The following is a 13,674-nucleotide window of genomic DNA, read 5'->3' on the forward strand; positions in this document are numbered from 1 at the left end:
TAATTTATTCAGAACAAAGATCAAGTTATAATAAAAATATATCTGTAAAGGAATATCAAGTCACAGCAAGATGTACAAAGCTAATGCAAAAAAGAAGTTGATTTATTCATACAACAACTCTTTATTGAGTATTTACTACTGAGTACTATGTGTTGGAGATAACTCAGTGAACAAAACAGCTACATTGTTTATAGGAGTTTATATTCTACAGAGGGAAGATAGATGATAAACAATTAAAAGATATATGTATTAAGTATTAGGTGATAATGAGAGATCTGGGGAAAAAAGACCATGATGAGGAAAACAGATTATCTCTGGGGTGGGGGTGAAATTGGTATTTCATATAGGGTGGTCAGGGAAGGCTTTACTGATAATGTGATCTTTGAGCACAGAGCTGAAGGAAGTGAGGGAATGAGCCACATGGACAATGAGGGAAGAACATTTTAGCCGAAGAGATCAGTAAATGCAAATCTTGAGAAGTGGTGACATGTTGAGAAACATCAGGGGGGACTTGGTTCTGAAGGTCAAGGGGATAATTATAGGAATCGGTGAGAGAGACACTAGAGATTTGTAGGGCTTTGAGGTCATTATAAGGCTTTTACTATGAAGATGATGGGATGCCTTTGGAGGGTTTTGAGCAGAGGAATGTCACAGTCTGATTTATGCTTTAAAAGGATCATTTGGCTGCTCTCTTGGGGATTCATAGGAGAACACAAAAGAGGAAGCACGGAGATCATCTAAGAAGCTATTTATTTTTACTAAATTTTTTTTAATGTTTATTTATTTTTGAGAGAGAGAGAGAGAGAGAGCACACAAGCATGAGTAGGGGAGGGGCAGAGAGAGGGAGACAGAAGATCCAAAGCTGACAGAGAGCCCAGAGCAGGGCTCAAACTCACAAACTATAAGATGATGACCTGAACCAAAGTCAGATGCTTAACTGACTGAGCCACCAGGCACCCCCTAAGAGGTTTATTTAAAACTTCAGGGAGATGATTGTATGGGAGGGATGGAAATGGTGGAAACAGTGATAAGCGGTGGAATTTCAGAAATGCTTGATAATAGATTGCATGTGGGGTATGAAAGCAAGAGAAGGGCCAAGGATTATTCTAAGCTTTTAACTAGATGGACTGAATAAACGCATTTTCCACTTACCAAAATGGAGAAGAAAGCAGGAAGAGCAGGTCTGGGAGTTGGGACATCTACCCAAGTCTATAAGCTGGGAATTCAAAATAAAAGCCAGGGATTGAGAAAAAATGTGGGAATTGTCCATGTACACATAACACATGGTCATGGAACTATATGAGATCATTAAGAGATGAAGGTAAATCGAGAAGGAAAGAGGCCCAAGGCTCAGTCTGGGGAATTCTAACATCTGGAGGTCAAAGAGAGGAAATTTCCAGCAAAGTAAACTGATGCACAGTCATCAATGAGATAGGAAGAGAAGCAAAAGAGAGTGGTGTGGTAGAAACCAAGAGGAAAAACAGCTATAGAAGGAAGACACAATCAATGGATCAAATGCCGTTGTGAGGTTGAATAAAATGAGGTCTGAGAATTGATCATTAGATTTACAATCACTGATAATCTTGACATAATCAGTTGCAGTAGAATGGTAGTGACAAGATCCTGGCTGGAGTGATTTCAAGAGTGAATGACAGGAGAGGAGGTGGAGACAGTGAGTACAGATAACATCTTCAAGAAGTTTTCATGGGGGAACATAGAATGAAGTGGTAACTAGAGGGGGAAGTGGGGCCACATTTTTCTTTTCATAATGGGAGATATTATAGCATATTTATGGGAGTGATCTAGTAATGAGGAAACATTTGATGATGTAAAAGCAAGAGGGAACATTTCCTAATTTGATGTCTTAGGTAGGTTAAAGGGGATTTGACCTGTGCAGAAGTTAGCCTTAGCTGGGAGCTAAGGGCTGGCTGGCAAGGAGCATCTGTAATCCATCTGCAGTAATAAGAAAGTCAGAGTGAGATGAGGTGACTACATCATATAGCAGTTTCACAGTAAAGTTTCTCACAGAAATGGGTAGTAAGGTCATGAACTGATTACGTAGAGAGGGAAGGAAGTTTAACATAAGAGGAGAAGTGTGACCACTGGAGTAGGGAAATGCAGTAGGGTTGCCCAGAAGCACTAATGGCCTAGTTGAGGTTAGGTATCAAGAATTTTTTTTTTTTTTTAAAACAACCTACAGCACTTGGCAGTATAGCCATAGACAAGAATTTAAATTGAGACTCGTCAACATATTTATGTGTTCTTCTTTAGCCACATTCACCGTGAGGTAGAGTGGGTAGAGAGTTGGATATATTTACAGCTGGATTTTACTAGATGTGATGGTTAATTTTACGTGCCAACTTGACCGGGCTAAGGATTACACAGATGGCTGGTAAACTATTTCTAGGCATGTCTGTGAGGGTGTTTCCAGAAGAGACTAGCATATGAATTGGTGAATCCCAATATGAGTAGGCATCATCCAGTTTGTTGAAGGTTTGAATAGAACAAAAAGGCAGGTAAAGGGTAAATTCACTCTCTCTCTGCTTGAGCTGAGAGATCCATATTTTCCTGCACTCAGACATCAATGCTCCAGGTTCTTGGGCTTTCAGACTCAGATGGGACTTACACCATCAGCATGCCAATTATCGGGCCTTTGGATATGAATTGAATTACACCACCAGTTTTCATAGTTCTTCACACTTTGCGCATAGCAGATTGTGGGACTTGTTGGCCTCCATAACTGCATGAGCCAATTCCTATAATCCATCTCTCTCTCTATATATAGGTTCTGTTTTCCGGAGAACCCTGACTAATACACTAGGAGGGAAAGAGAGACAAGGTGGTTGAGGGTGTGTGTTTAAAATAACGGTCCATGGCAGCTAAGCTAGGTAAGGAGGAAGTGAAGCAGTGCACTTATGGATAAAAACATAGTCTAGGGTATGTCCTGAGAGTATCTGACTGAGGTAGAGTGGAAAACAAGATTGGGAAGTGGAAGGTCAGAAATCAAAAAGCTAGAGATTGGAAGAATTATTAACATAGACATTGAAACTGCCAAGTAATATGTCAAGAATAGTATAGGAGAAAGTGATAGTGGCCAGGTACTAATATCCTCATGGTATGTGAGGGATGATCCAGGGGTCTGTGGTAGCTACAACAATGAAGAATACAGAGTAGTGAAATCCGAGGACATAATTTTCAAGACAAGATGTTTTTTAGGAAGAAGATAAGGATCATGTTATACAGGTGGCACAGAGGAGCAGGCAGTGCTCCACTGTCTACACTCAAGTATAAACTATCAATACTCTAGTCTCGGGTACAAGGGCTGTGGGAAAGAACCGCCACCACCTGAGAGGGCTAAAGGGAACAAGGTATTCTCAGGAAAGAACCAGTTTCAATTACAGCAACAAGGTGAAGGGAATGTTCAGAGAAGAGGTTGTGCTTTTGGGTGGTTCAGTTGATGGTGAGCTGAGTTTGAGAGGGCACATTTGAAGGTTTTTGGAAATCAGAGAAGGGTGGGAAATGGAATTCAATTAAGGGATGTTCAGAGTTGTGTGGAGATGAGGGTGATGGGAGATGACCTTGGGCTTCATGTTCAGATGAACATAAGCAGGGATACTGGGAATGATCACATTGGTCCTTGTGGTCTCAGAGCAGAGCATGATGGTGAAAATCTGACCACTGTGGTAGAAGGAGGGTACAACATGTGACACGATTGTGTGGAGCTCTGGGCATATTTGGAAAATTCATTAGCAAAGCTATTGAATGTTGCAGTTTCTTTGTTGGAAGAGTTTTAATTACGGATTCAATTTCTTTGGTAGATATGGGACTGTTCAGATTTTTAATTTTTTTGTGTAATTTTTTTAAGTTGTATTCAAGTTCAATTTTTCAAGTTGTGTTTGTAAGTTGTATTTTTCAAGGAATCTGTCCACTTCACCTGATTTTTCAGATAAAATTTTATTATTTGATTATTGACATCAAATTGTTCATATTAGCTTCTTACTATCTTTTCATTGTAGAGTTAATAGTGATGTTCCCCCTTTCCTTTGTTTTATTGGTAATTTGTGTTTCTTGATCACTTTTGCTTGAGTTTTTTTCTTTACTTGATCACTTTTGCTAAGAGTTTATTAATTGGATTAATCTTTTCAAAGAACTTTTCAAAAAACTTTTGTGTTTGTTAATTGTCTCATTACATATATGTTTTCTCCGTCATTGTTTCACCCTTATTTTATTATTTTCTTTTTTCTACTTTGTTTTTTTAAATCTTATTTGTTACTCTTTTTCTTGATTTAGAACTTATAGCACAGATTTTCACCTTCCTTCTTTTCTCATAAATGTGTTTAGAGCTATAAATTTTGTGCTAAACACTGGGTTAGCTGCATTCTACAAGTTTAGATATGTCATGTTTTCATTGTTCTTCTGATAAAAATATTTTCTAATTTCACTCATAATTATTTGTTTAACTTGGTTATTTAGAAGTATTTTACTTAATTTCTGAACAGTTGGAGATTTTCTAGTTGTCTTTCTGTTACTGAGTTATAATTTAAGCTCATGAGGTCAATAGAAGTCCTCTGGTAATTTTTGCATGTTATCTTTTCATGAGCTGATTGTAGACATCTTACAGGTAGAAACCATATGACTTAACAATGGATTCGTTGGGTGGATGTTGAGGCAAGTGAAGGAGTTACCTCTATAAAAGTTATGTCTTCTGTTTTTTGTGGTTCTTAGTACTTTCATTATCAGATTTCCTTAGGACTCTATGAGTGAGAGTTAGTGTTTCTAAAACTGATTTGGCCATGGAATTTTCAGAATACTTTGGAAAAATCTAAACTAAACCCTCTCTTTATATTTAGGGAGTGCATCCTAAATTAACAATAGTTCATAATTAAATTTCACACTTATGGAAAACTCTCTTCAAAGTAACGTGGTTTTTCCTCTAGGGCAGAATTTATATGTTTTTGTTTTGTTTGTTTTTAATTAAAATTTTTTTTAACATTTATTTATTTTTATTTAATGTTTATTTATTTTTGAGAGACAGAGCGTAAGCAGGGGAGGGCAGAGGGAGAGGGAGACACAGAATCCAAAGCAGCCTCCAGGCTCTGAGCTGTCAGCACAGAGCCTGACACGGGCTCGAACTCACTGACTGCGAGATCATGACCTGAGCTGAAGCTGGATGCTTAACCAACTGGGCCACCCAGGCACCCCACATTTATTTATTTGGGGGGGAGGGGCAAAGAGAGAGGGAAAAGAAAGAAAGAAAGTAAAAAAGAAAGAAAGGTGTTTTTGTTTTCAGCAAAGTCAAGCATACATAAAGAAAGGATTTTGGATATTCGCAGTAAAGACCACAGAACTACTAATGTAGAAGTTAATATTTACAGACAAACATTGTTTGGGCGAATACAAATGAATCCCTAATACAATAAGTGAACGTATTTTTCAGAAGTGGATATTGGTATATAACGGAGACTTGAAGGATATGTAAGATCAAAGTAACATTACTTTTTGACAGAGAAAAGAAAGGGGTATTTCAAGGTGGTGAAATAACATTGACTAGGATTTAAATATAAGAAGTCCCATATGACAATCCTCTTGTTTACCCCCCTTAATTTCTGATTCAGGAGTAGACTATTGTCATGTTACAAGACATGTTACAGACATCAGGATGGCAAAAGTCTGGCAATGAAAAAAGGAGTTTTTTTGCAGAAGCAGAATGGACTTTATCCACATGTGCCACAATCTTACAGTATAAAGAAAGCTTAGCTATTACTTATTTGGCAGTGTTTCCCATGTAATTTACATATCAAATGAGCCTCATTAGTTTAACTAATCCCTTGAAATATACCAGGTCAAAAAGGTTTCATTTACAACTTGGGAAGTTTGTAAAAAAATATCAAAAAGAAGGTTTTAAAGCACTTGCCTAAATAGGATCACGGATCATTATGAAATCTCATACTTAAAAGGTAAAAAAACTTTCACAGTCTTATCAAAAGCAGACCAAAAGTCCATGAAAACTTTGTCCTTTTAATAGAGAGAAAACCAAATTCTAATTTTGCACAGGCTTACTTTTCATATTAAAACTCGTTCTTACATAAATTTATTTTAATCTTAGCCAGCTTGCCCACACATTAAAATTCCTTTTCAAAGATTCTTTTTCTACAAACCTTCTTACAACTTTCTTCTCTACATTCTGCGTTTCACCTATGTTTTTCCTCTTTAAACAACTAGCCTCACTTTAGAACAAAATTACTTTCTTTTCCCTCAACAAAAAAATGCATCTCCATTTCTCATACGTTCTTTTACTGAAAACACGTCCTACTTTCCTGGCATACAGAGATGTTTCCCTTATTATTCTAGCAGTTTTAATTACATATGTTAATTAGAATGCTTAACGCTTAGGAACCTTACTTTCTAGTGAAAACGAAGAAGTAAGGGATTATGAACTGTTATAGCCGCATTCTTTATGTTCACAAATTCATGAATCCTTTTCATGATTTCTAGAAGCATGTACCTTTTTTAATTTCCCAATATAGCAGTAACACATCCAAATATCTTTTAGTTTTTTTGTAACAAGAAGCCAAAAGTTTATGTTCAGTAATTAATGTTTCAGTATTTTATCTTGTTTGGAAAGGATCTAGATATTCCATGACTATCCATTATGTAATTTAAGTTAGCAAAACTCTAAGGTTTTTAGTTACAAAAAAAGATTTGGAGAAAAAAAGATGTATCTATTATAAGTAATTGATTTATGGCTACATAAATATTACCAAAAAATGTGTTTATAAACTTTTATCTTATTTGCATCTGTTTATTGTTATTATTTTTCAAGTAGGCTCCATGCCCAGCACAGAACTCAGTGAAGGGCTTGAACTTATGACCCTAAGATCAAGACCCAGGTGCTTAACCAACTGAGCTACCCAGCTACCCCTTATTTGCATTTATTTAATTCTCTTGTCTTGGTAACTATGTTTAGATTCGCCATGAAAATTTCCCAAGATATTAAACAGCTATCATCTTCAAGTTATCTTTTCTGCTGACAAGTTCCGTAAAAGAGATAACACAAGCTTATTTGACTTTTAGTGAACCTAGGTAGAATAAAAGTATTAGATTTAATGCTAATAACTCTAAACACATGCCTGTTTTACTTAAACCGACAAATGTCAATTAGCTTTGATTTGTTAAAGATTAATCCTAGATCACATGAATTTGAAACTTATTTGGGTTAGTTTCTATTATATTTCTGAGAATTTAGATTATGTAAGTGCTTAATTTTCTTTAAGCCAATTAAATGAGCTCGCTTACAATTTAATTTAGACAGCACCGCCTGGAGATAGAAAACACCACATGTCTATAACACGTATGAACGTAGAAATAGATGCAAATGGAAGTCTTACAGTTATTGTCATAAAATTTTTGTCCATGAGATAGGTATGCTAAAGCAGAACTAATTTATAAAAGGACAGCTAGATCCAAGTGGTTTTTCTGGCAGATAGAATAAGTTAAGTTTACCTACTCAGATTGCTAAAGCTTTTTTTTTTTTTTTTTTACACTAATATTTGTGGAGGAGGTGTGGGATAGATTTTGAGCAAGGGTGCTTCTATAGCTGTTTTTTTTTTTTTAAGCCTCTTTTCTCCTTTTATTTTTCTTCAGTTTTAAGAATAAGGGATGATCTAGGCAATGGTTTCCAGAGTGAGTACAAGACTTCTGAGATAAATGGGAGAGGTTTTGGGATTGACGGAAAGGATAGCTTGAAAGACGTGAATGCTCCCGGAGGCCGTATTTCTAGTTTTGCAAAGATTTGTAAAATAAGAACGGTTGCTTTTAATCTCTTAATGATGTCTTACGTTGATCTACCCATGCAACCACACCTCCTCTATCTGCTTTTTCGCCTTTGGGTACATAGCTCTAGTTTTAATTTAGAGATGAAATCCTTAGACAAATTCCTACCAGTTTCTCAATATCAGCTTCTAATCTGGCCAACTTTTGACTACACAGATTAAAAAAATATCTTGTTGGTTTTCAGTCAGGACAAACAATAAATTTTTCTGACAGTATTAAATAACTACCCTTGGGCGTAAAACGAATCCCCAAAGAGGATGCAAAGGATACACCGTTTCCAAGATCCAAAGATAGTCAAAACAAAGAACCAACAACCGGCACCTCCCAGGCAGGTGGAAAGTCAAGTCCAATTATGCAAACTGAGACAAGCAGGAAGGCAATAGTTATCCCTGGAGGAAAAGGACCAATAAATAATGGATTTGGAAAGGAAAAAACAACGTGAAAATTTATTTTCCTTTCTTGACTGGGCACTACAGACAGAGATTCAGAAGAGCTGATTCTGATGAGAATTTCCACCTTTCTCTGCCAGTTTTTCCAGTATTTCCTTTGTAGGTTCTGGTATCTACCAGAGTTTTCCCTTGGATGTTTAAAGGAATAATGTAGCAGGCTACCAGAAAATCTTAGTGTCATCAACTCTGGAAGGGGCCCTCTTTTGAGGGTAGATATGGGGTGCCTGTAAGGCCATGAACTTGGTGGGCTTTTTTTATGGTTGTGTAATCTTTTTAGAGTGGAAAAAATAATTTAGACAGAGGATTAGTAGAATGCATACTCAAAGGTGGGTAGAGGGGAGACTAGGAGTTACATCAGTCTTATAGTCTTTTAAGTACCTCTTACATCTTTAAGTTTTCTTTAGCCTTTTGCAATAAATCTTTTAATGAAATTATTTTGGAATTTTGAAAACTGTAGAGGCTTCTGCTTGCCAATTAAAACAGGTATCCCATTGTGTTTAATTTGGCAGTCCTTGCTTTCAAGTACTCTTCTTCTCTTTTTTTTTAAATGTTTATTTATTATTGAGAGACAGAGAGACAAAGCATGAGCATGGGAGGGGCAGAGAGAGGGGAAGATACAGAATCTGAAGCAGGCTCCAGGCTCTGAGCTGTCAGCACAGAGCCCGACGCAGGGCTCGAACCCACGAATGGTGAGATCATGACCTGAGCCGAAGTTGAACGCTCAACTGACTGACCCACCCAGGCACCCCTCAAGTGCTCTTCTTAAATGATTTTATCCAACTAGAATGTTCCCCATAATGGCCATTGTCTAGGTTGTAATTCCCCTGAGGACTGACAACAGTTTCGGTAGGATCCTAGCCACATATGCAGTTAACCCACATTTCTGTCTAGCCATTTCTAGCTGCAAAGGGTGTACAATTCACATTTCTGTCCAGCTTTATTTGGGGGTCCACAACCTGATAGTTACAAAGCCAAATTCTTTAGGACAGGAAACAAGCTTGTAGATTTTTTACAGCTACCAGGACTATAGTTCTTAGAAATAAAATAAGCAAGTATACCAAAAGGTAAAGTGCTTGACTCTTTAGAATTTAAGAATCCCATTAGCTAAGTCTCTTACACAAAAGCAGACAAACATGTGCACCCTGACATACCAGCAGTAACCAAAACATGCCACTGTTGGACTGGCCAAGAAAAGGTAGTGTATACCCCTGGCAATTCCCAGTGTGGACGAAACCAGTAGACTCCATGAATACAGAGTACATTCTGGAAATGGGGAAACGACTAAGCCAGCAAACCCCAGTAAATGGGGACTTCAGAGTGGAACTGGGGAAGGGATTCCAATGTGGAATCGTGGGCTGAACCAAGGGCTAAGACCTGGTGCTCTGTTAGAACTTCCAGTTAGCTCAGTCTGACCCCTTAACCTTGGACCGGAAAAAGAATTAGATCAGTAATTGATATGCAAAAAAAGCAAAACTCAAACCTAGAAGTCACTTACCAGCAACCCTTGGAAATGGTGAGAAAGGCAGGGAACTCAAAAGGGTTTGCAGGGTACCATGCTTGTGTTTCCCATTGTCTCTGAATGCCGGAAGAAGTTTGCTTTGGATCCAACCACTGCCACCCAATCTGTTAAAAAACAAAATTTGGCCAAGTCAATCTGAAGATCTAATTTGGCTTTATTAAATGATTCACGAATTTCGCATTTCCATTTAGCAAATTGAGGACAGCTCTGAGAAGTTGTACAAAATAGAAGACTTTTTTAGGAAGGAGGATGGGGCAAGAGAGTTTTTAGCAAAAGAAAAGAAAAGATTGTTCCAGGCAAGGTCACCTTCCCTTAGTAAAAGGGCAGGAGCCTTATTGGTATATTACCTCATATTCCTTTAGGGGATAGAGAATGACAGATTACCCCATTGGTGTTGATCAGAAAATTCCTCCTGACTGACCTGTTAAGACTACATTTCTGGGGGAGGTATTAAGCCTCTGGTGACCTGGCCTAAGTGATGCCATTTTGTGCCTGTGGTCTTTTACCTTTAGGAAAAAAAGATTCAAGATCTTTAAATGAAATCTTCAAAAAACGGTCTGGGGAAAGATGTCCTTGCATTTAGGGAGGGTATTCTACATTTAGAATAAGTGAAAAGTTAAATACCACAGTTATGGAACTCCCTTTAAAGCCATTTATTGTATCTGTCAGCTGTTCTCTTTACATTTTATCTAAATTAGTTTCTTGAACTCTGACATTTTAGACTAAAATTTCAGAAAGTGGCCTCTTGCTGCCAAGTAATGTTTTCTTCCTCACACAAGACTGAGCATCATAATTAATGGAATATACAGTGTGTGTGTGTGTGTGTGTGTGTGTGTATTTTTTTTTTAATGTTCATTTATTTTTGATAGGGAGACAGAGCACAAGCAGGGGAGGAGCAGAGCTAGAGGGGGACACAGAATCTGAAGCAGGCTGCAGGCTCTGAGCTGTCAGTACAGAGTCTGATGCGGGGTTTGAACTCATGAATTATGAGATCATGACCTGAGCTGAAGTTGGGCACTTAACCGACTGAGCCACCCAGGTGCCCCTACGGTGTATATTTTTAATGCTGTAATTATGGCACTGGTTTTTGGAGAAAAGCCACTGATTTGGCAATGAAATTCTATAGCAAGAGCTATCTTTTACTGGAAAATGGACAAAAACTATCTTTGTGCTTTAAGATCAAAATGTTCCCACTTTCCTAAAGTAAGTTTCTCTTCCATTTTAATGACAATTATTTTGATATATTGATAATAGAGTGCCTTTCTGCATGTATCCTATCAAATTTAAAATGTAATAGTTTGCATCTTATCAAATGTAGTGACATCAATAAATTTTTCTCTTAGGTCAATCACTCAATTGCACTAGCTAAGAAAAAGCACAATAGTTAGCCTCATGGTATAAGCAGTCACAAGTCATTAATTACAAACCAATCATTTTTTTTGAAGTCCTTTATCAAATAAATATTTATAGTTCTCATATATCAAATACAAAAAAGACACGAGAAGCATTGCTGAGCTTTCTGAAAGACAGGGGCTTCTGTACAACTATTTGGTAATCTAATGAATCATCTATGTTATTATATATTACATGATTTAATTTTATTGCCTAATATATGATAATGATCCTGTTGTGACTTGGCATCTTCTGGGAACTTATTTTATACTTCAACTTATTTTATGCTTACTGTGTTTTAGGAGAATTTAAGTGTTTTTCTCCAAAGGTACCTTAATTTTGCCATTCATGTTGTCTTTGCAATCGAACTCTAATCTATGATCTCACTCGAGATAATTATTATAGCAACATCATGATTTGCAGAATGATTAAAGTTTTCTGGTATTGTGAAGTATTTCTGGTTAAACTGGGTGAACTGAAGATGCTTTTAATGTCAATCATAATTGCTGAATAATCTTCTAAATACATTTTCCCCCCAATTTATTCAGTAGACTGTAACAAACATGACACTTTGATAATTTGAGATCTTCAAATACTTCAAGATGATCGTTATGGATATTATCGTGCATGACCACTGATACAGGATATTTATGTTAATGGGTCAAATCTTCACAGATTAGTAAATAGTTTAAGGATATAGCAAGCAGCTCACCAAGGAGGGAGCTATGGGTGGTGGTAGCTGTTTGCTTAGCTGGGAGGAGTCTTGTATCACTGCTTATGTGGGAACCGCTCACTCGAGGCTATATTAAAAAACAGAATTTTGGCTTTGTTTTATTATTGTTTTAAAATTCTTCGCAGAGGGACACCTGGTGTCTCAGTTGGTTGACTGTCAGACTCTTGATTTCTGCTCAGGTCATAGTCCTAGGGTCACGGGATCAAGCCTCATGTTGGGCTCTGGGCTGAGCGTGTAGCCTGCTTAAGATTCTCATTCTCTCTCTCTTTCTCTCTTTCTCTCTCTCTCTCTCTCCCTCTGCCCCTCTCTTCTGCTCGCACTTTCTGTTTAAAATAAAATAAAAGGGGCGCCTGGGTGGCTCAGTCGGTTAAGCATCTGACTTCGGCTCAGGTCATGATCTCGCAGTCCGTGAGTTCGAGCTCTGCGTCGGGCTCTGTGCTGACCACTCAGAGCCTGGAGCCTGTTTCAGATTCTGTGTCTCCCTCTCTCTCTGACCCTCCCCCGTTCATGCTCTATCTCTCTCTGTCTCAAAAATAAATAAACGTTAAAAAATTAAAATAAAATAAAATATAATAAAATAAATAAATAAAATTCTTTGCCGAAAATACATCCCCATGTTGACGGTACCCATAACAGACCACCTCTGCTGCCTCCTGCTTGGCATGCAACCAGTATACAGAATAGTAGAGAGGATAATAAAATGAGTATCTGTCTATTTACCAACCAGCTTTGTCAATCTTAATATTTTATGATACTTGCTTCAGATTTCTCTTATTATGATGAAATACAACATTACAGATATGACTGAACCCCCTCGCACGTTCCTCTTTCCTCTGTTCTTTCTCCAGAGAGAGTCACTATGTTGGTTTTCTCCATTCTGATGCATATTTTTATCTTTTACTACATAATGTGTGTATCCTAAACAATAAGGCTTGTACATATCCATAAACAAAATAGTATTATTTTTGCACATTTAAAAACTTAATATAAATGGTATTGAAATGTTTATATCTGCGACTTGTTTTTCTCTTCAAATTTACATTTGTGGTATCTATCCATCTTGACAGAAGTAGCTTCTAATTAATTTGTTTTCACTGCAGTCTGGTGGCCCATTGTTTAAATACACCATAAATTCTCCTTTTGTGACATGTAGGTTGTTTTTGATTTTTTTGTTATCGAACAATGCTGCTATGAGCACTCTTGTTCATATCTTTTTGATATAATGTAGGAGAGGTTTTCACTAGAGTGTACAGCTAGGAGGGGAGCTGCTATGTCAAAGATTAGGCATACAGTTAATTTGAAAGACATCATCAAAATCTGCAAGAGGCTCCGAGATGGTGGGACATCCATCTAGGCATGATGTCCATGACCTGTTCTCGTGTTAGAAGATTTAAATATCATCTGGGGCAAGACACTCATTTATAGACTTGGAAACATGCTTCCTAGTTGTCATTCTTTGGGCAACTGCATCTTACAGAAATGAATTCTTTTCTTCCCCGTTAGACTTCCTGCTATGCCTTTCGATCTTTTCGTCATTATCAATCATTAACATCATAGGAGTGAATTTTACTAACCTTTACTATTCTCCAGGCACTGTGTGGAGTCACTTCATATGCACTATTTGACTTATTCCTCATAACAGTCTCACGGGATAGGTACTATAAATTATCTCCACTTTACATGTAAGGAAACCAAAGCCTAAAATAAATTAAGTACTTGCCCACAGTGACAAGTCAGGATTCAGGCTG

Source organism: Acinonyx jubatus, chromosome B3 (assembly GCF_027475565.1).
Source record: "Acinonyx jubatus isolate Ajub_Pintada_27869175 chromosome B3, VMU_Ajub_asm_v1.0, whole genome shotgun sequence".
Taxonomy (NCBI): Eukaryota; Metazoa; Chordata; class Mammalia; order Carnivora; family Felidae; genus Acinonyx; species Acinonyx jubatus.